General features: G+C 39.0%; 1 pseudogene; it reads right to left on the reverse strand.

Moving 5' to 3' along the window:
* Positions 1–15,324: 15,324 nt before the first annotated feature.
* The window catches only part of LOC137235622 (uncharacterized), a 98,840-nt pseudogene continuing 89,096 nt past the window's right edge, over positions 15,325–25,068 (reverse strand).

Consider the following 25,068-nt stretch of genomic DNA (forward strand, 5'->3'; position numbering starts at 1 on the left):
GATGGATCAGGGTTGACTCTAGAATTTGTTTGTACAATATGGATATCAAATGAAAGGTTTTAAAGAGTATTTTATGAGGGAGTGGGCCATAGTTCTATAGGTGGACGCTATTTAGGGATATAGCCATAAAGGTGGATCAGGGTTGACTCTAGAATGCGTTTGTACGATATGGGTATCAAATGAAAGATGTTAATGAGTATTTTAAAAAGGATATATCCTTAGTTCCATAGGTGGATGCCGTTTCGAGATACCGCCATAAAGGTGGACCAGGGGTGACCCTAGAATTTGTTTGTACAATATGTGTATCAAAAGAAAGGTGTTAATGAGTATTTTAAAAGGGAGTAATCCTTAGTTCCATAGGTGGACGCCGTTTCGAGATATCGTCATAAAGGTGGACCAGGGGCGACCCTAGAATTTGTTTGTACGATATGGGTATCAAATTAAAGGTATTAAGGAGGGTTTTAAAAGGGAGTGGTGGTAGTTGTATAGGTGGTCGCCTTTTCGGGATATCGCCATAAAGGTGGACCAGGGGTGACTCTAGAATGCGTTTGTACGATTTGGGTATCAAATGAAAGGTGCTAATGAGTATTTTAAAACGGAGTAATCCTTAGTTCCATAGGTGGACGCCGTTTCGAGATATCGCAATAAAGGTGGACCAGAGGTGTTCCTAGAATTTGTTTGTACAATATGGGTATCAAAAGAAAGGTGTTAATGATTATTTTAAAAGGGAGTAATCCTTAGTTCCATAGGTGGACGCCGTTTCGAGATATCGCCATAAAGGTGGACCAGGGGTGACCATAGAATTTGTTTGTATAATATGGGTATCAAAAGAAAGATGTTAATGAGTATTTTAAAAGGGAGTGATGCTTAGTTCCAGAGGTGGACACCGTTTCGAGATATCGCCATAAAGGTGTACCAGGTGTGACCCTAGAATTTGTTTGTACGATATGGGTATCAAATTAAAGGTATTAATGAGGGGTTTAAAAGGGAGTGGTGGTAGTTGTATAGGTGGTCGCCTTTTCGAGATATCGCCATAAAGGTGGACCAGGGGTGACTCTAGAATGCGTTTGTACGATATGGGTATCAAATGAAAGGTGTTAATGAGTATTTTAAAAGGGAGTAATCCTTAGTTCCATAGGTGGACGCAGTTTCGAGATATCACCATAAAGGTGGACCAGGGGTGACCCTAGAATTTGTTTGTACAATATAGGTATTAAAAGAAAGGTGTTAATGAGTATTTTAAAAGGGAGTAATCCTTAGTTCCATAGGTGGACGCCGTTTCGAGATATCGCCATAAAGGTAGACCAGGGGTGACCCTAGAATTTGTTTGTACATTATGGGTATCAAAAGAAAGGTGTTAATGAGTATTTTAAAAGGGATTGGGCCTTAGTTCTATAGGTGGACGCCGTTTCGAAATACCGCCATAAAGGTGGACCAGGGGTGACTCTAGAATGTGTTTGTACGATATGGGTATCAAATTAAAGGTATTAATGAGAGTTTTAAAAGGGAGTGGTGGTAGTTGTATATGTGAAGGCTTTTTCCAGATCGCGACCAAAATGTGGACCAGGGTGACCCAGAACATCATCTGTTGGATACCGCTAATTTATTTATATATGTAATACCTGCCAAGATTTTAAGGGTTTTTTATTTCGCCCTGCGGAACTTTTTCATTTTCTTCTACTTAATATGGTAGGTGTCACAACCATTTTATAAAGTTTTTTCTAAAGTTATATTTCGTGTCAATAAACCAATCCAATTACCTCACCATGTTTCATCCCTTTTTTCGTATTTGGTATAGAATTATGGCATTTTTTTCATTTTTCGTAATTTTCGATATCGAAAAAGTGGGCGTGGTCATTGTCGGATTTCGTTCATTTTTCATACCAAGATAAAGTGAGTTCAAGTAAGCACGTGAACTAAGTTCATTAAAGATATGCCGATTTTTGCTCAAGATATCGTGTTAACGGCCATGCGGAAGGACAGACGGACGACTGTGTATAAAAACTGGGCGTGGCATCAACCGATTTCGCCCGTTTTCACAGAAAACAGTTAACATCATAAAATCTATGCCCCTACCAAATTTCAAAAGGATTGGTTAATTTTTGTTCGACTTGTGGCGTTAAAAGTATCCTAGACAAATTAAATGAAAAAGGGCGGAGCCACGCCCATTTTGAAATTTTCTTTTATTTTTGTATTTTGTTGCACCATATCATTACTGGAGTTGAATGTTGACATAATTTACTTATATACTGTAAAGATATTAAATTTTTTGTTAAAATTTTACTTAAAAAAAAATTTTTTTTAAATGTGGGCGTGGTCCTTCTCCGAGTTTGCTAATTTTTATTAGGCTTATATACAGTAATAGGGGTAACGTCCCTGCCAAATTTCATCACGATATCTTCAACGACTGACAAATTGCAGCTTGCAAAATTTTAAATTACCTTCTTTTACAAGTGGGCGGTGCCACGCCCATTGTCCAAAGTTTTACTAACTTTCTACTCCGCGTTATAAATTCAACTCATCTACCAAGTTTCGTCGCTTTATCTGTCTTTGGTAATGAATTATCGCACTTTTTCCGTTATACGAAATTTTCGATATCGAAAAAGTGGGCGTGGTTATAGTCCGATATTGTTCATTTTAAATAGCGATCTGAGGTGAGTGCTCAGGAAACTACGTACCAAATTTCATCAAGATACCTCAAAATTTACTCAAGTTATCGTGTTAACGGCCATGCGGAAGGACAGACGGACGACTGTGTATAAAAACTGGGCGTGGCATCAACCGATTTCGCCTGTTTCACAGAAAGCAGTTAGCATCATAAAATCTATGCCCCTACCAAATTTCAAAAGGATTGGTTAATTTTTGTTCGACTTATGGCGTTAAAAGTATCCTAGACAAATTAAATGAAAAAGGGCGGAGCCACGCCCATTTTGAAATTTTCTTTTATTTTTGTATTTTGTTGTACCATGTCATTACTGGAGTTGAATGTTGACATAATTTACTTATATACTGTAAAGATATTAAATTTTTTGTTAAAATTATACTTTAAAAAAATTTTTTTTTTAAAAGTGGGCGTGGTCTTTCTCCGATTTTGCTAATTTTTATTAGGCGTACATATAGTAATAGGAGTAACGTCCCTGCCAAATTTCATCATGATATCTTCAATGACTGACAAATTACAGCTTGCAAAAATTTTAAATTACCTTCTTTTAAAGGTGGGCGGTGCCACGCTCATTGTCCAAAATTTTACTAATTTTCTATTCTGCGTCATAAGTTCAACTCATCTACCAAGTTTAGTCGCTTTATCTGTCTTTGGTAATGAATTATCGCACTTTTTCGGTTTTACGAAATTTTCGATATCGAAAAAGTGGGCGTGGTTATAGTCCGATATCGTTGATTTTAAATAGCGATCTGAGATGAGTGCTCAGGAACCTACATACCAAATTTCATCAAGTTACCTCAAAATTTACTCTAGTTATGGTGTTAACGGACGGACGGACGGACGGACATGGCTCAATCAAATTTTTTTTCGATCCTGATTATTTTGATATATGGAAGTCTATATCTATCTCGATTCCTTTATATATGTACAACCAACCGTTATCCAATCAAACTTAATATACTCTGTGAGCTCTGCTCAACTGAGTATAAAAAGTATTCTTTAATGTTTTGCGGCTTTGGCATGGGAAAAGTGGATAATTTCAGTAAACTTGTTCTACTTGTCATACAGCTGTTTTTCATACAAAGCAAATTAAATTGAGTAAATAATTGTTAAGAAAAAAGCCAAATAGAACACTTTTGATAAGTTTGTTAGATTGCACTCGTAGTATTTACATGTGTGCGGTTGAATCATACAGAAACTTCTAAAAGCAACAAAAATTTGTGATTGGTGACACTTTGTGGTGTGCCACTTCACACCAAATTTGGAATCGTTAGTGAATGGGGAGCGAATAAATAATTAGGGCGGGGCGCCATACAACACATGTTTTTACTCAGATTAGACATAAGGAAAGCTTGTATTGGAACGGAATATTATACCATGGAATTGTCACTAACATCATGAAAAATGCGTTTTTGGAATTAAAATCAAGAATAATTAATACGATAGATAGTTTTAAACATACGTTGGGTCTTTTATATCGTAGGATTTGATATATTCTCCAAAAATTCAACTCGTGCATTCCAAGTTCCGTTTCAGCAGCAATTTAACACTCACTTAGAGCAGTGATGAACTCAAGGGCTTCGAAAAGCAATTTTTTGAAAATTGCGTCCATTTTGCTCCCAAACCGAATTGACAACCCTTAACTGTGTTGTTTCTTTCCGATTTTTCGAAAGATATTAGTAGTAGAAATGGGAAGCGTCCACCACAGCAGCGCCCCTTATTGTAGTAAGGCCTTCAATACTTCCCGAGGTGGCTCGGTATCGGGAAGGCTCCTTTCGAATACAGCCGAATTTATCCCCTGGCTGCAAATCGTCCAATAGGCACGGTCCGCATAACACCCTGAATTAGGGGGTTGGCAGTTCTTGCTCACCGACATCCTGCCGCCTTCCTATGAGGCGATACGGCGTAGATGTCAGTCCTAAACAGCTCCGCCTCATAGTCAGGCGCTATGGAGTTCGGCTAAGCCCTCACACTAACGACAAGGTGCCTACCCTAGTGAGGGTACATAGCTCATAAGTTGCATAGAATATTGAATGCAACATATCCAACATTAATATCTGTTTGGGGAAAGTAAACATGCAACATGACGCAACCAACACTCAACAAGTAAGGAAGGTTAAGTTCGGGTGTAACCGAACATTACATACTCAGTTGAGAGCTATGGTGACAACATAAGGGAAAATAACCATGTAGGAAAATGAACCGAGGGAAACCCTGGAATGTGTTTGTATGACATGTGTATCAAATGAAAGGCATTAAAGAGTATTTTATGAGGGAGTGGGCCATAGTTCTTTAGGTGGACGCAATTTAGGGATATAGCCATAAAGGTGGATCTGGGTTGACTCTAGAATTTGTTTGTACAATATGGATATCAAATGAAAGGTCTTAAAGAGTATTTTATGAGGGAGTGGGCCATAGTTCTATAGGTGGACGCGATTTAGGGATATCGCCATAAAGGTGGATCAGGGTTGACTCTAGAATTTGTTTGTACAATATGGATATCAAATGAAAGGTTTTAAAGAGTATTTTATGAGGGAGTGGGCCATAGTTCTATAGGTGGACGCTATTTAGGGATATAGCCATAAAGGTGGATCAGGGTTGACTCTAGAATGCGTTTGTACGATATGGGTATCAAATGAAAGATGTTAATGAGTATTTTAAAAAGGATATATCCTTAGTTCCATAGGTGGATGCCGTTTCGAGATACCGCCATAAAGGTGGACCAGGGGTGACCCTAGAATTTGTTTGTACAATATGGGTATCAAAAGAAAGGTGTTAATGAGTATTTTAAAAGGGAGTAATCCTTAGTTCCATAGGTGGACGCCGTTTCGAGATATCGTCATAAAGGTGGACCAGGGGCGACCCTAGAATTTGTTTGTACGATATGGGTATCAAATTAAAGGTATTAAGGAGGGTTTTAAAAGGGAGTGGTGGTAGTTGTATAGGTGGTCGCCTTTTCGGGATATCGCCATAAAGGTGGACCAGGGGTGACTCTAGAATGCGTTTGTACGATTTGGGTATCAAATGAAAGATGTTAATGAGTATTTTAAAAAGGATATATCCTTAGTTCCATAGGTGGACGCCGTTTCGAGATATCGCCATAAAGGTGGACCAGAGGTGTTCCTAGAATTTGTTTGTACATTATGGGTATCAAAAGAAAGGTGTTAATGATTATTTTAAAAGGGAGTAATCCTTAGTTCCATAGGTGGACGCCGTTTCGAGATATCGCCATAAAGGTGGACCAGGGGTGACCATAGAATTTGTTTGTATAATATGGGTATCAAAAGAAAGATGTTAATGAGTATTTTAAAAGGGAGTGATGCTTAGTTCCAGAGGTGGACACCGTTTCGAGATATCGCCATAAAGGTGTACCAGGTGTGACCCTAGAATTAGTTTGTACGATATGGGTATCAAATTAAAGGTATTAATGAGGGGTTTAAAAGGGAGTGGTGGTAGATGTATAGGTGGTCGCCTTTTCGAGATATCGCCATAAAGGTGGACCAGGGGTGACTCTAGAATGCGTTTGTACGATATGGGTATCAAATGAAAGGTGTTAATGAGTATTTTAAAAGGGAGTAATCCTTAGTTCCATAGGTGGACGCAGTTTCGAGATATCACAATAAAGGTGGACCAGGGGTGACCGTAGAATTTGTTTGTACAATATAGGTATTAAAAGAAAGGTGTTAATGAGTATTTTAAAAGGGAGTAATCCTTAGTTCCATAGGTGGACGCTGTTTCGAGATATCGCCATAAAGGTAGACCAGGGGTGACCCTAGAATTTGTTTGTACAATATGGGTATCAAAAGAAAGGTGTTAATGAGTATTTTAAAAGGGATTGGGCCTTAGTTCTATAGGTGGACGCCGTTTCGAAATACCGCCATAAAGGTGGACCAGGGGTGACTCTAGAATGTGTTTGTACGATATGGGTATCAAATTAAAGGTATTAATGAGAGTTTTAAAAGGGAGTGGTGGTAGTTGTATATGTGAAGGCTTTTTCCAGATCGCGACCAAAATGTGGACCAGGGTGACCCAGAACATTATCTGTTGGATACCGCTAATTTATTTATATATGTAATACCTGCCAAGATTTTAAGGGTTTTTTATTTCGCCCTGCGGAACTTTTTCATTTTCTTCTACTTAATATGGTTGGTGTCACAACCATTTTATAAAGTTTTTTCTAAAGTTATATTTCGTGTCAATAAACCAATCCAATTACCTCACCATGTTTCATCCCTTTTTTCGTATTTGGTATAGAATTATGGCATTTTTTTCATTTTTCGTAATTTTCGATATCGAAAAAGTGGGCGTGGTCATTGTCGGATTTCGTTCATTTTTCATACCAAGATAAAGTGAGTTCAAGTAAGCACGTGAACTAAGTTCATTAAAGATATGCCGATTTTTGCTCAAGATATCGTGTTAACGGCCATGCGGAAGGACAGACGGACGACTGTGTATAAAAACTGGGCATGGCATCAACCGATTTCGCCCGTTTTCACAGAAAACAGTTAACATCATAAAATCTATGCCCCTACCAAATTTCAAAAGGATTGGTTAATTTTTGTTCGACTTGTGGCGTTAAAAGTATCCTAGACAAATTAAATGAAAAAGGGCGGAGCCACGCCCATTTTGAAATTTTCTTTTATTTTTGTATTTTGTTGCACCATATCATTACTGGAGTTGAATGTTGACATAATTTACTTATATACTGTAAAGATATTAAATTTTTTGTTAAAATTTTACTTAAAAAAAAATTTTTTTTAAATGTGGGCGTGGTCCTTCTCCGAGTTTGCTAATTTTTATTAGGCGTATATACAGTAATAGGAGTAACGTCCCTGCCAAATTTCATCACGATATTTTCAACGACTGACAAATTGCAGCTTGCAAAAATTTTAAATTACCTTCTTTTACAAGTGGGCGGTGCCACGCCCATTGTCCAAAGTTTTACTAACTTTCTACTCTGCGTTATAAATTCAACTCATCTACCAAGTTTCGTCGCTTTATCTGTCTTTGGTAATGAATTATCGCACTTTTTCCGTTATACGAAATTTTCGATATCGAAAAAGTGGGCGTGGTTATAGTCCGATATTGTTCATTTTAAATAGCGATCTGAGGTGAGTGCTCAGGAAACTACGTACCAAATTTCATCAAGATACCTAAAAATTTACTCAAGTTATCGTGTTAACGGCCATGCGGAAGGACAGACGGACGACTGTGTATAAAAACTGGGCGTGGCATCAACCGATTTCGCCTGTTTCACAGAAAGCAGTTAGCATCATAAAATCTATGCCCCTACCAAATTTCAAAAGGATTGGTTAATTTTTGTTCGACTTATGGCGTTAAAAGTATCCTAGACAAATTAAATGAAAAAGGGCGGAGCCACGCCCATTTTGAAATTTTCTTTTATTTTTGTATTTTGTTGTACCATGTCATTACTGGAGTTGAATGTTGACATAATTTACTTATATACTGTAAAGATATTAAATTTTTTGTTAAAATTTTACTTTAAAAAAATTTTTTTTTTAAAGTGGGCGTGGTCTTTCTCCGATTTTGCTAATTTTTATTAGGCGTACATATAGTAATAGGAGTAACGTCCCTGCCAAATTTCATCATGATATCTTCAATGACTGACAAATTACAGCTTGCAAAAATTTTAAATTACCTTCTTTTAAAGGTGGGCGGTGCCACGCTCATTGTCCAAAATTTTACTAATTTTCTATTCTGCGTCATAAGTTCAACTCATCTACCAAGTTTAGTCGCTTTATCTGTCTTTGGTAATGAATTATCGCACTTTTTCGGTTTTACGAAATTTTCGATATCGAAAAAGTGGGCGTGGTTATAGTCCGATATCGTTGATTTTAAATAGCGATCTGAGATGAGTGCTCAGGAACCTACATACCAAATTTCATCAAGTTACCTCAAAATTTACTCAAGTTATGGTGTTAACGGACGGACGGACGGACGGACGGACATGGCTCAATCAAATTTTTTTTCGATCCTGATTATTTTGATATATGGAAGTCTATATCTATCTCGATTCCTTTATATATGTACAACCAACCGTTATCCAATCAAACTTAATATACTCTGTGAGCTCTGCTCAACTGAGTATAAAAAGTATTCTTTAATGTTTTGCGGCTTTGGCATGGGAAAAGTGGATAATTTCAGTAAACTTGTTCTACTTGTCATACAGCTGTTTTTCATACAAAGCAAATTAAATTGAGTAAATAATTGTTAAGAAAAAAGCCAAATAGAACACTTTTGATAAGTTTGTTAGATTGCACTCGTAGTATTTACATGTGTGCGGTTGAATCATACAGAAACTTCTAAAAGCAACAAAAATTTGTGATTGGTGACACTTTGTGGTGTGCCACTTCACACCAAATTTGGAATCGTTAGTGAATGGGGAGCGAATAAATAATTAGGGCGGGGCGCCATACAACACATGTTTTTACTCAGATTAGACATAAGGAAAGCTTGTATTGGAACGGAATATTATACCATGGAATTGTCACTAACATCATGAAAAATGCGTTTTTGGAATTAAAATCAAGAATAATTAATACGATAGATAGTTTTAAACATACGTTGGGCCTTTTATATCGTAGGATTTGATATATTCTCCAAAAATTCAACTCGTGCATTCCAAGTTCCGTTTCAGCAGCAATTTAACACTCACTTAGAGCAGTGATGAACTCAAGGGCTTCGAAAAGCAATTTTTTGAAAATTGCGTCCATTTTGCTCCCAAACCGAATTGACAACCGTTAACTGTGTTGTTTCTTTCCGATTTTTCGAAAGATATTAGTAGTAGAAATGGGAAGCAATCAGTTTAAAAATACCCGATAAGTACTGAGCTGCATAATTCCTTAGAACAATTTTTTTATACTCAGTTGAGCAGAGCTCACAGAGTATATTAACTTTGATTGGATAACGGTTGGTTGTACAGGTATAAAGGAATCGAGATAGATATAGACTTCCATATATCAAAATCATCAGGTTGGGAAAAAATTTGATTGAGCCATGTCCGTCCGTCCGTCCGTCTGTCGGTTAACACGATAACTTGAGTAAATTTTGAGGAATCTTGATGAAATTTGGTATGTAGGTTCCTCAGCACTCATCTCAGACCGCTATTTAAAATGAACAATATCGGACTATAACCACGCCCACTTTTTTGATATCGAAATTTTCGAAAAACCGAAAAAGTGCGATAATTCATTACCAAAGACGAATAAAGCGATGAAACTTGGTAGGTGAGTTGAAATTATGACGCAGAATAGAAAATTAGTAAAATTTTGGACAACGGGCTTGGCACCGCCCACTTTTAAAAGAAGGTAATTTAAAAGTTTAACAAGCTGTAATTTGGCAGTCGTTGAAGATATCATGATGAAATTTGGCAGGAACGTTACTCCTATTACTGTATCTATGCTTTATAAAAATTAGCAAAATCGGAGAACGACCACGCCAACTTTTAAAAAAAATTTTTTTTTAAGTCAAATTTTAACAAAAAATTTAATATCTTTACAGTATATAAGTAAATTATGTCAACATTCAACTCCAGTAATAATGTGGTGAAACAAAATGCAAAAATAAAAGGAAATTTCAAAATGGGCGTGGCTCAGCCCTTTTTCATTTAATTTGTCTAGGATACTTTTAATGCCATAAGTCGAACAAAAATTTACCAATCCTTGTGAAATTTGCTAGGGGCTTAGATCCTGGGACTATAACTTATTTCTGTGAAAAAGGCGAAATCGGTTGAAGCCACGCCAAGTTTTTATACACAGTCTACCGTCTGTACTTCCCCTCGGCCGGTAACACGATAACTTGAGCAAAAATTGATATATCTTTACTAAACTCAGTTCACGTACTTACCTGAGCTCACTTTGTATTGTCATAAAAAATGGCCGAGATCGGACTATAACCACGCCCAATTTTTCGATGTCGAAAATTACGAAAAACGAAAAAATGCCATAATTCTATACCAAATACGAAAAAAAGGGATGAAACATGGTAATTGTATTGGTCTGTTGACGCAAAATATAACTTTAGAAAAAAACTTGTTAAAATGGGTGTGACACCTACCATATTAAGTAGAATGAAATGAAAAAGTTCTGCAGGGCGAAATAAAAAACCCTTGCAATCTTGGCACCCTGGTCCACATTTTGGTAGATATCTGGAAAACGCCTTCACATATACAACTACCACCACTCCCTTTTAAAAGCCTCATTAATAACTTTAATTTGATTCCCATATCGTACAAACACATTCTAGAGTCACCCCTGGTCCACCTTTATGGCGATATCTCGAAAAGGCTTCCACCTATAGAACTAAGGACCACTCCCTTTTAAAATGTTCATTAACTCCTTTCATTTGATACCCATATCGTACAAACAAATTCTAGGGTCACCCCTGGTCCACCTTTATGGTGATATCTCGAAACGGCGTCCACCTATGGAAATAAGGATCATTCCCTTTTAAAATACTCATTAACACCTTTCATTTGATACCCATATCGTACAAACAAATTCTAGAGTCACCCCTGGTCCACCTTTATGGGGATATCTCGAAAAGGCGGCCACCTATAGAACTAAGGCCCACTCCCTTTTAAAATGTTCATTAACTCCTTTCATTTGAACCCATATCGTACAAGCAAACTCTAGGGTCACCCCTGGTCCACCTTTATGGCGATATCTCGAAACGGCTTCCACCTATGGAAATAAGGACCACTACCTTTTAAAATGTTCATTAACTCCTTTCATTTGATACACATATCGTACAAACAAACTCTAGGGTCACCCCTGGTCCACCTTTATGGTGATATCTCGAAACGGCGTCCACCTATGGAAATAAGGATCACTCCCTTTTAAAATACTCATTAACACCTTTCATTTGATACCCATATCGTACAAACAAACTCTAGGGTCACCCCTGGTCCACCTTTATGGCGATATCTCGAAACGGCGTCCACCTATGGAAATAAGCATCACTCCCTTTTAAAATACTCTTTAATACCTTTCATTTGATACACATGTCATAAAAACACATTCCAGGGTTACCCTCGGTTCATTTTCCTACATGGTTATTTTCCTTTATGTTGCCACCATAGCTCTCCACTGAGTATGTAATGTTCGGTTACACCCGAACTTAACCTTCCTTACTTGTTAATTTTATGATGAATTTATTAACTATGCCATAATCTATCAGTTTGGCTGAATATAGGTAATTTTTTGAAAAGTACGGACACCACGAAATCGTGCATTTTCGTTAACCTATGAAGATACTAAACCAATTTAAAATTCATACTTCAACGTCAAAAACTCGAATAGTAAATCGACTTAAAATTTCATAAGGCAACAATGGACACCATAATGAAATGTACTCATTGAGTATGTTAACTTACTCATTCCGTATTTTCGGAACATTCGTCTCCATTTAAGAATTTGTGGAATCGTGTTATATTTGGAATATTCGTGAGGTAGTATCTTTCTCTTATGTCAAAATTCATTTAACTTGTGCTCAGAGAGGAAGTTTTTGAAACAAACTTTGACATAGATAGTGTATTTTTGAATAAAACCTGTTGGCATTTACAAATTTATTATCACTAGGTACTAATATACTACTATAGGAACTTTTCTACTACAATTTTCGCTGAAGGGGATTGAATTATTCCCCGCTTTCCTTACTTCATAACTGGAGCACAAACCTCTAGCAATTGAATCATGGAATTCGCCTTCATGTCGTGTGAGCACATTCAGTAAATCAGGCAATCAAACAGTTTCAGCTTGTACTTCAAGCAAGTAAACATCTCATGCGTGAACTTTAAACTCAGACATTCTCCATGCAATGAGATGTTTTATCCCTTTTGTCGTATTTGGTATATAATTATGGAACTTTTCTCATTTTTCGAAATTTTCCATATCGAAAAAGTGGGCGTGGTCATAGTCGGATTTCACCCATTTTTAATACCAAAATAAAGTGAATTCAGATAAGTACGTGAACTAAGTTTAGTAAAGATATGTCGATTTTTGCTCAAGTTATCATGTTAACGGCCGAGCGGCAGGACAGACGGATGACTGTGTATAAAAACTGGGCGTGGCTTCTACCCATTTCGCCCATTTTCACAGAAAACAGTTATCGTCATGGAAGCCATGCTTTTAATAAATTTCACAAGGATTGGTAAATTTTTGTTTGCCTTATGGCATTAAAAGTATTCTAGACAAATTAAATGAAAAAGGGTGGAGCCACGCCCATTTTTAAATTTTCTTTTACTTTTGTATTTTGTTGTACCGTATCATTACTGGAGTTGAATGGTGACATAATTAACTTATATACTGTAAAGATATTACATTTTTTGATAAAATTTGACTTTTAAAACTTTTTTTTTTAAAGTGGGCGTGTTCGTCATCCGATTTTCCTAATTTTTATTTAGAAAATATACAGTAATAGGAGTAATGTTATCGTAATATCTTCAACGAATGCCAAATTACAGTTTGCAAAACTTTTAAATTATCTTCTTTTAAAAGTGGGCGGTACCACGCCCGTTTTGCAAAATTTTAATAATTTTCTGTTCTGCGTCATAAGGGCAACCACCTACCAACTTTCATCCGTCTTTGGTAATAAATTATCGCACTTTTTCGGTTTTTCGAAATTTTCGATATCGAAAAAGTCGGCGTGGTTATAGTCCGATTTCGTTCATTTTAAATACCGATATGAGATACGTGCCCAGAAACCTACGTACCAAATTTCATTAAGATAACTCAAAATTTACTGAAGTTATCGTGTTTACGGACAGCCGGACGGACGGACGGACATGACTAAATGAATTTCTTTTTTCGCCAAGAACATTTTTATATATAGAAGTCTATATCTACCTCGATTAGTTTAATCCGTTACGGGGTACAGTTATGCGAACAAAATTAATGTACTCTGTGAGCTCTGCTCGATCATTTATCGAAAATATAACGATGTGTTTTCAAAAGGTAAACAATTTGCTATAAAAAAGTTATAGATGTGCTTTCGGAGTGTTAAAACCTTGTTGTCAGTGTGCTATTGATTTTTTATTGAAAAGTCATTGATTTGTTCCCAATTAGTCATCAGCGTGTTATTGATTAGTTATCGACGGCTCATCGGATTGTTATAGAACAGATACCGCTAAAACTTTACCATAAAATCGATGACAGATCTGTAAACCGACTACAATAAGCAGATAAGAAACCAATAAAAAGCTGATGACTTGACGATAAAAAGCCGATAACAAACCGATAACTCGACAATAATAATTTGCTTTCGAAGACTAGCCGATAATGAAACAATAAATTGTATCCGTTGTTACAAATAAGAGACCCACGCAGATTTGCTCAAAAGGCCCGAAATTATTTGTATTTGGAAAATTTGCTATGTGCGTTTAAAATTTAATTCATGGGCGCACTCTAGTTTGCTTAAAAACATCATCCTTCTAGACGTTGACCTGCATGTTTTTACATTGAGCTTCACCGGTAATTGGTACTCAATTCATTTTGTTTCAGTGTTCAACCAAAATAAGATGCAATTAGTTGTTGAAAGTAAAAAAAAATAGACAAGAAATCGGCTCAAATAAAATTGCATAAATCCTACTGATTTTAGCTATTTCGTAACAAATCGCGCCAGCTACATATACTTGTTACGCTATAACTGGCACCAATTGAGAGCACCTATCCCAAGTTAATGGAGGTCTCCCTCTTCCTCTGCTTCCAAATTTCCGTGTCGACTGAAATACTTTTTGTTACAAAGCGTCTTCATCCATGTATATAACATGTCCTAGCCAGCGAAGGCTGCGGGTTTTTATACGCTGCACTATCATCATATCCCCGGAAAGCTCATAAATCTCATCATTACACCTCCTACGATATTCGCCGCCGGCATCACGGACAAGACAATAAATCTTATAAAACTCAAAGAACCATCTCATCTTCTCTCGAACCATTCAAGATTCCGCGCCATACATCAAGCCAGGTATGATGAGCAACTTCTAGACCGTGATTTTTCTTCGTCGAGAGAGAACTTTATTTTTCATTTTTTACTTAGTTCCAAATAGAACTTGTTGACAAGGGTTATTCTTCGTTTGATTTCTAAGTTGACATTCTTTTTTTATTTAATGCTGGTTTCCAAATAGACAAAATCACTAACAGTCTCGAATTTGTATCCGTCAATAGCTACGTGGCTGCCAAGTCGCAATTGCGACGATTCTTTCTTGGATGACAGCAAGTACTTCATTTTTCCTCATTTACGGCAATAATAATTTTTTTTGCTTCTTTATCAAATCCAGAGAAGGCAGAACTCACGGTGCGTTTGTTAAAGCCAACGCTATTAATGCAGTCATGACTAAACCCATGCACCTATATATATTTCTTAAGCTTAATACGAATTTCAGTACCCTTTTACTCGTAAGCACAGAGTTTTGAGATAATTGGAAAATTTATCAATTAGTTTAAATTTGTACTCTAAGGTAGATCAGAAGAGGACAAGTTATGGATCATGTCCAATGTTTGTTACCTTTGTCATAACGAATATTAAGATGTTTTCTTATATTTTTTCCTTATTGTATATTTTTTTATTACGCACTTTTAAAACATGTATGTTTAAAATTGTTGGACCTATATGACATTTTGAGTATTTTTGGTTACTTAAAACTAGGACTGTTCCAACTCCACTTCAATAGTAATCGGCCATTCCTCCCTTATTTCTGGATTATAAACTTTACAAGGAGCAATTACAAATTCTTTCTCACAGTCCATTATGAAATACAAAAATGGTCGACTCACTTCGATCGATTCCATATCCGCTGCACCTGATGTGCGCGCCTGAGGGTTTGAGGCAGTGATACCACTGGCGCTTACACCGCTCTCATCAACACGAACACTAACAAATTGTAGAACTTCATCAATATGTAAATTGGGATCGTCGGAAAGCAAACATAAATCAGATTCTTGACGTGTGAATATCCTTGACAAGCCAATACTCTTCAGCACAGACTCAGAGCGTGAAGTCTCTTCAACTTGGAAGCGTGGCAAGGTGATACGCAGCTCTTCTTCTTGTGTTAGCGATTTGGCATATTTAAGATCTTCCGGTTGAAATTTATCGACGAACGAAGGTAGACCTTCCGTGCCATTCGGCAAAACGATGAGCAAAGCAAATTTTTTGTTCTAATGACAAAATTTAAACAATTACGAATTAGCGTTAACTTTTGAAACATGCATAAAAATTTTACCTGATAAGGCAAACACAGCACTTTAGCATTTAAATTTGGTAAATCTGCTATAAGAAATTTTCGAATAGATTGCATAATTGTTGCCTTCTTAGCATCATCAGCTGTCGTAAAGAAGAAATTGCCTTCCTCCTCACTTAGTTTGAAAAATGGTTGTGCCCGGCAAAGTAGAGACTATTGAAGAGTAGCATCTTAGTCTTTGAACCCGCTTCGAGTCCAGTTATAGAGTTGGCACTCAATGCGTGTGCGACATCCTCTTTTCGGAAGAGACTGCGTGCACTCTTTTCGGAAGAGACCCAAGATCGGTGAAAGAGAGAAACAAATTATTAATTGGAGGCCTCTGAGGCTTAGAAGCAAAAGCTATAAAATGTGTGTTCGAAAGCAAAGAATTCATTAAGCTGACAACAAAAGCATCAGACGGTATCTAATTAACCCCGATTATTTCATCTCCCCACAATCAAATATGTTATGGACTCAAAAACCGTTAGTTTTGTTTACGGACTAGCAGACAAATAGACGTTGTTCTGTCCGAAATTTCTTTAAACTGCACAATTTTGAGAAAAAAAATATATATCTCAGTCTACCTCTTTCTCTACCTCTTGCTTTTTACTCCCGCTATCTCCCTTATCATGAATAAGAGTTTTACAAATCGACGATTCCCAGGTCGAACCATGAATCATTTCTCAGTATTTCTGCCACTCCTTATCTCTCTTTTCGCTATTTTATGAAACTATACATATATTCGCTTTCCTCTGTATCCACATCTGCATCTATCTCTCTCTGCCATTCCCTCATCCCCTCTCTTTTTTTTTTTTTTTTTTCATTTAATCGCCACTGCTTCGCATGCGCATTTCTCTGCGCTCCCTCTCAGCATCCATCAGGCGTGTCATTACTATAAATGCCATTTTGCTCACTGCAGTCCAGCATTCTTTCCTGCTGCACATATGTGAAACTAAATTTCTCGTGATAGGTTCCTCCCCAAAGACTCCATGCAAGGTGAGTCTTTCTTCCTGGAAACGGGGGCAGTAGAACATGACGTGTTCTGCGTTTTCTAACTCTATGGTACACATTGGGCAATGAGGATCTTCCGCTATCCTACGTTTCCATAAATACTCTTTGAAACCGCCATGTCCACTCATTATCTGCGTGAGATGGTAGTTCAGTTCGCCGTGCTTCCGCTCATTCCATTGAGCTACGTTCCAAACTAGTGTGAAAGTCCAACGCCCTTTACTCGAGGCCTCCCACCGTTCTTGCCACTCAGGTATTGTTTGTGTCCTTGCTCTTTTCTTGTCTTCTTCAGATGGTCGCTCGATATTAGTGTTATACAGATCGGCCATTTCGCTTGCCAGTAAGTCCACTGGGATTTTCCGGGTTAGAACCAGGATCGCGTCGTCGGACACCGTCCAATAAGCACTTGCTACTCTTAAAGAAGCAAGTCGGTACGCTGCTAATATATATTTTTGATGGGTCTGTTTAGATCCATACCACACTGGTGCTGCGTATAGTATTATTGAGTTGGTTACTGTGGACAATAGCTGACGTATAGCTTCGCTCGGACCACCAATGTTAGGCATTATTCGCATAAGTGATCCATTAACTTTGGTAATTTTCTCCCCCACCGCTCTGAAGTGCTCTTTGAAAGTTAACTTAGAGTCAATGTGCACTCCTAAGTATTTTAAGGAATCCTTTGAGGTGATTTAATGATCACCGACAGTTAAGACTAACTCGTTCGCCGACCGTTTGGAGCTTACTAATACCACTTCCGTCTTTTGGCTAGCCAACTCCAGTCCTGTATTGGTCAGCCATTCCTTTATTCTTGCTACGGCGTCATTACATAATGCTTGAAGCAGGTCCAGTTTCTTGGCCACTACTACCACTGCAATATCATCAGCATATCCCACAATTTCATGTTTTCTGGTAGATCAATCTTTAGCACCCCGTCATACATTACATTCCAAAGCGTTGGACCGAGAACAGATCCCTGTGGGACGCCTCCTGTGATTTTGTACTCTTTAGCTCCTTGATCCGTGTCAAAAAGAAGTACTCTGTCTTTAAGATAGCTACCTATAATTCTGCGTAAGTAAGCTGGAGTGCCGAAGCTTTGCAGCGCTGCCATTATCTGCATCCAGTTCGCAGTGTTAAAAGCATTCTTGATGTCCAACATAATCAGTGCACAGAACTTCCTTTTATTTTGGCCTCCAGAGATAGCTTCTCTAGCTATATTGACGACTGTTTGTATTGCATCTACGGTGGATCTTGATTTGCGAAACCCATATTGACTATTCGATAAGCCACCTGGTCTTTCTAGAGTCAGCTGTAGGCGCTCACTAATTATACGCTCGAAAATCTTCCCTAGGGAATCCAGCATACAAAGTGGCCTATATGAGGATGGTTGGTCCGGCTGTTTACCACGTTTCAGCAATAGGGCAATTCTTTGTCATTTCCACGGGCGAGGGAACACGCCTTCTTGCATACAGGCATTAAAAAGATCAGTAAATAATGTAGCCCTAGTTGTAATCGCGGCTTTAAGGGCTATGTTTGGTACTTCGTCGGGTCCTGTGGATTTGTTATCAGCAACTCTTTTTGCAGCGTCCAGCACCTCTTGCTCTGTAATTTGCGGAATTTCCGTACTTTCTAGTTCCTCGCTTGGATAAGTCCAGCGATCTTGCGCCGGGAAAAGTGTTTCAACAATAATATTCATCACTATCGGGCACGTAGGTTGCTGTGATATCGGTCCTTTAACTTTGGCCATCACACTTCTGTAGGCTGATCCCCAAGGATCTAGGTCGACATTATCCAGCAGTTCCCTAAAGCATAACTTCTTGCTCTTTTTTATGGCATTTTTAAGTGCGTTTCTTTGTGCGACATAGGTGCTGTGTAGCTCTGCATATCGTGGTGATGAGCGCGCCCTCTGCGCTATTCTTCGTGCTTTGTGGCATTTTCTACGCTCTTCCGCAATTTCGTCATTCCACCAATATACCGGAGTGCGCTGTGCTTTTCCGCAGCATCACATGCCATACATAGCAACTTAGTGATTTGAACCGACTGGTCTTCCGCATGCGATTCTCGTACTATGGCGTCCTTCCAGATAATGTCAAATATTTGTGGGTCGAAAAGGTGCTGTTTCCATTTCCTACTTTGTCGATGTCTTGCTGCTACCGTTCGTGGAGTTTCGAGTGTGTGTGTAGACGTTGCTTATGGACCATTTTCCTCGTCTTGCTATTTCGCTGCTAGCGAAGGTGAGATCTATAATGGATCGTCTGATACCTGTATCGAAGGTATATATCCCTGGTTCATTTAGGAGTTCTAGCCTCAAAGAAGTAAGACTTTCGAGGAGAACTCTCCCTCTTTCGTTGGTTCGTCTACTTCCCCACACAGATGACCATGCATTGAAGTCTCCACACACTAAAAGCGGGTGTTTACCTCGTGCTTCAATGGTGATCCCGTATATTATGTCTTCGAACTCGGCGATGGTCATGCTCGGAGGGGCATAGCAACTGAAGACGTATATACCGTTGATTTTTGCCCACGTGAATCCTGCTACCGTTGGCGTCATAATTTCCTGTGGGAGAAATTTCCCTGGTGCCCAAATTGAGGCTTTCCCTGCTGAATCTGAGAGCCAACCCTGCTCCTGGCGATTTTTGTATTGTTCAGAGAGTACCACTATGTCATATCCTCCTTCATAGACTGTTTGGGATAATAGCTCTTGGGCTGCCTCGCAATGGTTTAAATTGAGCTGCAATACCCTCATGAGACAGTCATTTTGCTGCCCTCCAGTTGTGGGCATTTAAAACTGCCTGCTGAATGTTGTCCCCCACATAGCGCGCATTTCGGTGCATTTTCGCAACTTGCAGCCTTATGACCTTCCTGGCCGCATTTCCTGAATAAGCTAGACCTATCTACAGTCTCCTTACATTTCTGAGCTATATGCCCGTAGCCCCAGCACCTATAACAGCGTTTTTCTTGCTTGAGCTCTCTAATTCGGCAGGAAACCCATCCTACCCGGATTCTTTGCGTATTAAGAACCGCCTTGGCATCATCCGCTGTAAGGCTTATAAGTGCCGACTTCGTGCCACTGTACCCTGTGCGTATGCTTTTTATGGCAGCCACATCTGGAAGTTTGATGTTGCATTGCTGGTGGAGGGCGTTGCAAATCTCCTCGGGCGTAGTAATCTCATCGAGATCTCTGCACTGTAGCGTGACCATTTGGGACTTTGTTATAACTTTAGCCGAGTCCTTTAGTACCGCTTCAATTTCTGCTTGGTACGCGCTTGTTTTCCCATCTTGCGATTTTTTCAGCTCTAGTAACAGCTCTCCTTTCGCCGTTCTTCTAATCGTTTTGACGTCATCACCCAGGGATTTTAATTCGTCGCATCTTCTCACTTTACGCAATATGTCGGCGTACGTCGCATCCCCCGCCTTGGAAACGATGATTGCATCCGGCCTAGCCTTAAGTGATTTTTTCTTGCTCTTCTTTTTGGCTAACTGCCACTCTCCCGTCTTTTGGGCTGCAGTTTCCTCTTTCCGCTCCGTCTTCTCTTGCGTTTCTTGCCGTCGTTTGTGACCACCCACGTGCCCTGGTAAGACATCTTTTAGAGTAGTAGTGGGTTTTACCACGTTGTTCTCCTTGGTCGAGTACGAATTATTCCTCGGTCGCTTTCCTGGGGGTAATGGACTTCTATCCTTGGCGCATTCGCTTGCACGCAATTTATGTTCTAAATTCTTTACCTCTAGGGCCGACTCTATGTACAGCACTTTTATTACGGAGGCCAAGCGCTTGATTTCCGCGTGTATATTATTACGCCCTATGAAGAACTGCATCAAGTCCTCAATCGCCTTGCCTAGCTTGGTCATCTTTTTTTCTCCAGGGGGGTTTTGCTGATTTAACGCAGCTGACTCCTGCTTAATTAGCTCACTTAATAATAGTGTGCCCGTTTGAGCCTTGCTGTCGGAGTTATTTTTGCAAAGCTTCGGTGTAGCACCCGGCGACAACGCTCCTTGCTTGCTTTCGGCCTCCGCTCCTTTGGGTTTCGTTACCACTTGCGACGAAATGTTAAGGCCCCCCGCCGATGGGACACGCTCTTCTGGAGAGCGACCTAGCTTCCTTCCTGCAAATGGATTGAACGCCAATTCATTCTCCTGTGTTTGGTTTTTTATTTTAGTATTGTTGTTGCTCATCATTTATTTAATTGGGTCCCCACTTGAGGCCGCTATCTTGGTCCGAGTGTGCAGTTACCTATATAGATCCCGTGGCTGTCTATGTGAAGGCAGGGAGGCCACGTGAAGGTTGACGCAGTCCCTCATGAAGACTGCGTTCAGAGCCAGATCAATATTAATCGGGAGGATCTCAACCGAACCCGCACCACCAACTTAATGATGACGGACTTTGAACGTACCCCAAGGCCTGCCAAGGTTTTAGCGGGACGGAGACGAATGGGACATTAACCGGAAAGTCATTTCGACGGTGTGTCAAGCCGTGTACTGAGATTTCCGAATGCCACATTCGCCAGCCCTTAACAAACATATCCGAGTCGTTGATTCCAGTATACCTTAATTAAGACCTTACTGGGCTCAGTCTTAATGTGACAATCACCTTAAATTTACAAATAATTTACCTCTTTACCTTCCTGAGTGTTTATCCCACGTCGTATAGTTGCCTCCCTATCTTGGGTAGGTATTCCCTCGATGCAACCCCGCACTAGGCTGTGGATGCTTAATTCAGGGCGGCATCGACTCGCCCTGTCACTGGAGGTTCTCAGGGTGCTTTAGGCCTTTTAAGCTAAACCCTCCTCACCAGCCTCTCTTGGTCGAGGGCTGCTTATTTGATATTCGCAACTAACCTAATTAATAGGCCGTTCACTGTCCGCCAGCAGTGACCCTCTTGGCCTGAGCTCAGACTCATCCCCTCTCTACATCTCACTCTGACACTCACACTCCTTACTCTCTCCTTCTTCACCACCTTCTCCTTCTTCTTTCCTACTCACTCTCCCTCTCTCCCACCCCATATGTCTCTACCTCTCTGCCTCTACCTCTCAGTCGCCCTAACCCTCTTTATCTCTGTCTCCCTTTATATCTCCCTCTTCATTTTCCATCCCCTATCACTCTTCCTGTCCCTCTCCTTCTTCCTATCCTTGTCCTCTTGCTCCCCCTCTCCCTCCATTCTGTCTCTGCCTCTCACAATACCCTATCCCTCTCTACCTCTGTTGCCCTTTTTATCTTCGTCTCCCTCCCTCTGTCCCGAACGAGTTTTTAAAATATATGCTATAAACATCACTTCTTCTCTAATTGAACTGACTCTTCTCACTGAGCTTATGTGTGATTCCAGCGCAATCATGATTTCTCCTGCATTCTTATTAGCCGTATCGAGCGCACACTCTAATTTTTCCAATGGCAGTGACACCTTTTCTCGTTCGTTAGAGCCCAGCACCTCCTTAATCGGAACAACGCCCTCCGCGTCGCTATCTGCGCTGTAATGCTTTTGTAATTTTTCATCAGAATGTACAGTTTCGTTGTCCTCGAAGTTTGTTTGCTCCTCGCGTTTGCTGATATCCTTAGTTAGGAGCTCACCTTCATGCTTTGGTATTTCTGCAATATCTGTGGCTTCGGCTTCTTTGAATTGCTCGCTTGCTTCGTTAGTGCTTTTTGTTGCATTTACTGCTGCTTCAGCCGGTACTAGTGTATCTGCAAAACATTTTCCACCTTCTGTCTAAGCCGACTCCAACAGCTGTTCTTTTTTCTTCTCAGCTTCTTCTTTTTTAATCTCGTCTAATATTACTACTTTTTCCACATACTGCTTATCCTCTACAACACGATCGAACTTTGATGCTGCCTTATGAACCACCTCCTCACCGTATGTATAAGTTTGGGTTTGTGTTTGTGTCTCTGTTGCCGTAACAGCAGCAACCAAATCAACATCACCTCTTAAACGTTTGAAAGTTTCAAAGCCTTCCACATCTTTGCTATTACCTACTGAGCTGCTTTCTACATCCAACGATGTATTTGGCGCATTCCAATCATATTCATCGCTACTGATGTCTTTTACCAAAACATAATAATTATCACTAATCAACTTTTTGCATTCATCGCGTGCACTATTGATGCGGTAGATATAGAGCCAGGTTTGAAATGATGGCTCTGTTGAATATTCACGATTTTGATAGCGAGCCAATATACGCTGGAAGGAGGAACGCAGTTGTGCACGTTCAGCGGGGAAGCTAAGTGCTTGCGTAAACTCATCGTATGTTTCACCAGCCGCACCCTCCGCTAATACACCAAGTATCGTGCTGGTACCCAAAGGTGAATAAACTTGATTCGAATCGATATCGGCATTGAATTTGAGCATATTCAAAGCGATCTTCTGTGAAGCAATGCTAGCAAAGCGTGGTAGTGATAAAGCTAATTCTGTAGCTACTGCTGCTGGTTCTGTAGCAGCAGCTGGTTCTCTTTCTCCATCTGCATTGGTCTTTTGTGTGGGTAGCGCTGTGGCGAGTGTGCAACTTAGGTATGTTAACACTGCAACAAAGAAAGAGAGAAAAAAATCACGACCAAAACAAAAAAGCATATGTGATGAAATGCGTCTTTCTTTCTACATTTTATACTCACAAAAAAGTTTGAATTCCATATTTTCTATGCGCCCTACTTTCTAAAAATCCACACACCTCAAAGTCACTTTAATAAATTCTAAGCAGATTGTTGCTACCTTTACTTGAACGTTTACTCAAACGAATACTTGACCACGAATGAAGAGCTTTGTTGTGAGCCAAAGAGTTTTGTTAAAATTCAGCGTTGCAAGAATGGTTTTGCTGAAGAACTTTTCAACAAAGGGCGTAGATAATTTCCAACTAAGTAGGGCGGCTTGACTTCATATTAATGGAATAAATTTTTTTGATATAATAAAATTTTGCTGTTGTTTGGGCGAGTGTTAAAAGAGATCATTTGTGAGACCACACACACAGTTAGAGCTTATTGAGTTTATACACCAGTGAGCACAAAAATATCAGTGTTCATTTTTATCAAATTTTCATCAGTTTATTTCTTCTCGTCTATTTTTCGAAAGTTTAAGAAAAAAAAAACTTCTATGAATTTTGTAACTAAGACCTACTTACATATAACGAGATTATCTCAATTTTCGTTCTTATCTCCTAATCGTTAATTAATTAACTAGATTTCCCATATAAACCTTTCCCTTCGGTAATCAGTAGTTATTAACAAATTCTAGAGATACCGGTTTTTTATTTCCTAGAAAAAATACCACCTTTAGAGTGTTATCTCTAATTGGAAGTACAAAATAAAAGGGAAATGTACAAATTTGGCAGAAAACATTTTAGTTCCAAGAGAAGAAACATATGTATATATAAAGTTATGTAGCCAAATAAATTTTGGTCTAACAAAGTAACTTAAGGCACATTAATACATGAAATTAAAACATTACGAAAATTAGACTGACCACATTTTAAAAATAACTTGGATCTGCATCTGACCCAAAAGTAACAATTGCAAATAAGTTTTTATAGTTTTAAATAGTTTTATACCAGCAAGGGGAATTATGCCTACACAGAAGTCTAGGCCTAACAGTTCCTAAACAATCCCGTAAAATAACAGGAAACAATACAAAATAATCCAGAGATAACTCCAAAATGATTCGTGGTTTGTTCCAAAATAATCATAGCTCCGAAACTATAACGCAACCGTCCGAGCAAGCAACATCAAAGGTTTATAAGCTATTTTTTTCAATTAATTAGAAAAAAAGTTTTTCTAAGCGGGGTCGCTCCTCCTCAGTGATGTGGCATACACACCGAGTGTATTTGTAATATAAAAAGCTTTTCAGTGAAAACTCATCTGTTTTGCAGATGCCGTTGGGAGTTGGCGTAAAACATGTAGGTTCCGTCCCACCAATTTGTAGGAAAAATTAAAAGGATACGACGTAAATTGGAATAGTAGCCCGGCATAATTCTCTTCGGAGGTATATCGTGCCTTTTATTATTTTCAGCGTGAATTAAGTAAGTAAGTGAGCTCTGAAATCATTCGGGAAGAGTACCGAAATTATACCGAAAACCACAAATTTTTGATATCAAAATTTTTTCAATAATAATTCCATAGCCTTTTGACAAGAACTATAATTTCCCGATAAAAAATGGATATCTCATTCATAACCTTTGTTATCGTTAAA

The sequence above is a fragment of the Eurosta solidaginis genome, unplaced genomic scaffold (genome assembly GCF_040869045.1).
Source record: "Eurosta solidaginis isolate ZX-2024a unplaced genomic scaffold, ASM4086904v1 ctg00000120.1, whole genome shotgun sequence".
Lineage (NCBI taxonomy): Eukaryota > Metazoa > Arthropoda > Insecta > Diptera > Tephritidae > Eurosta > Eurosta solidaginis.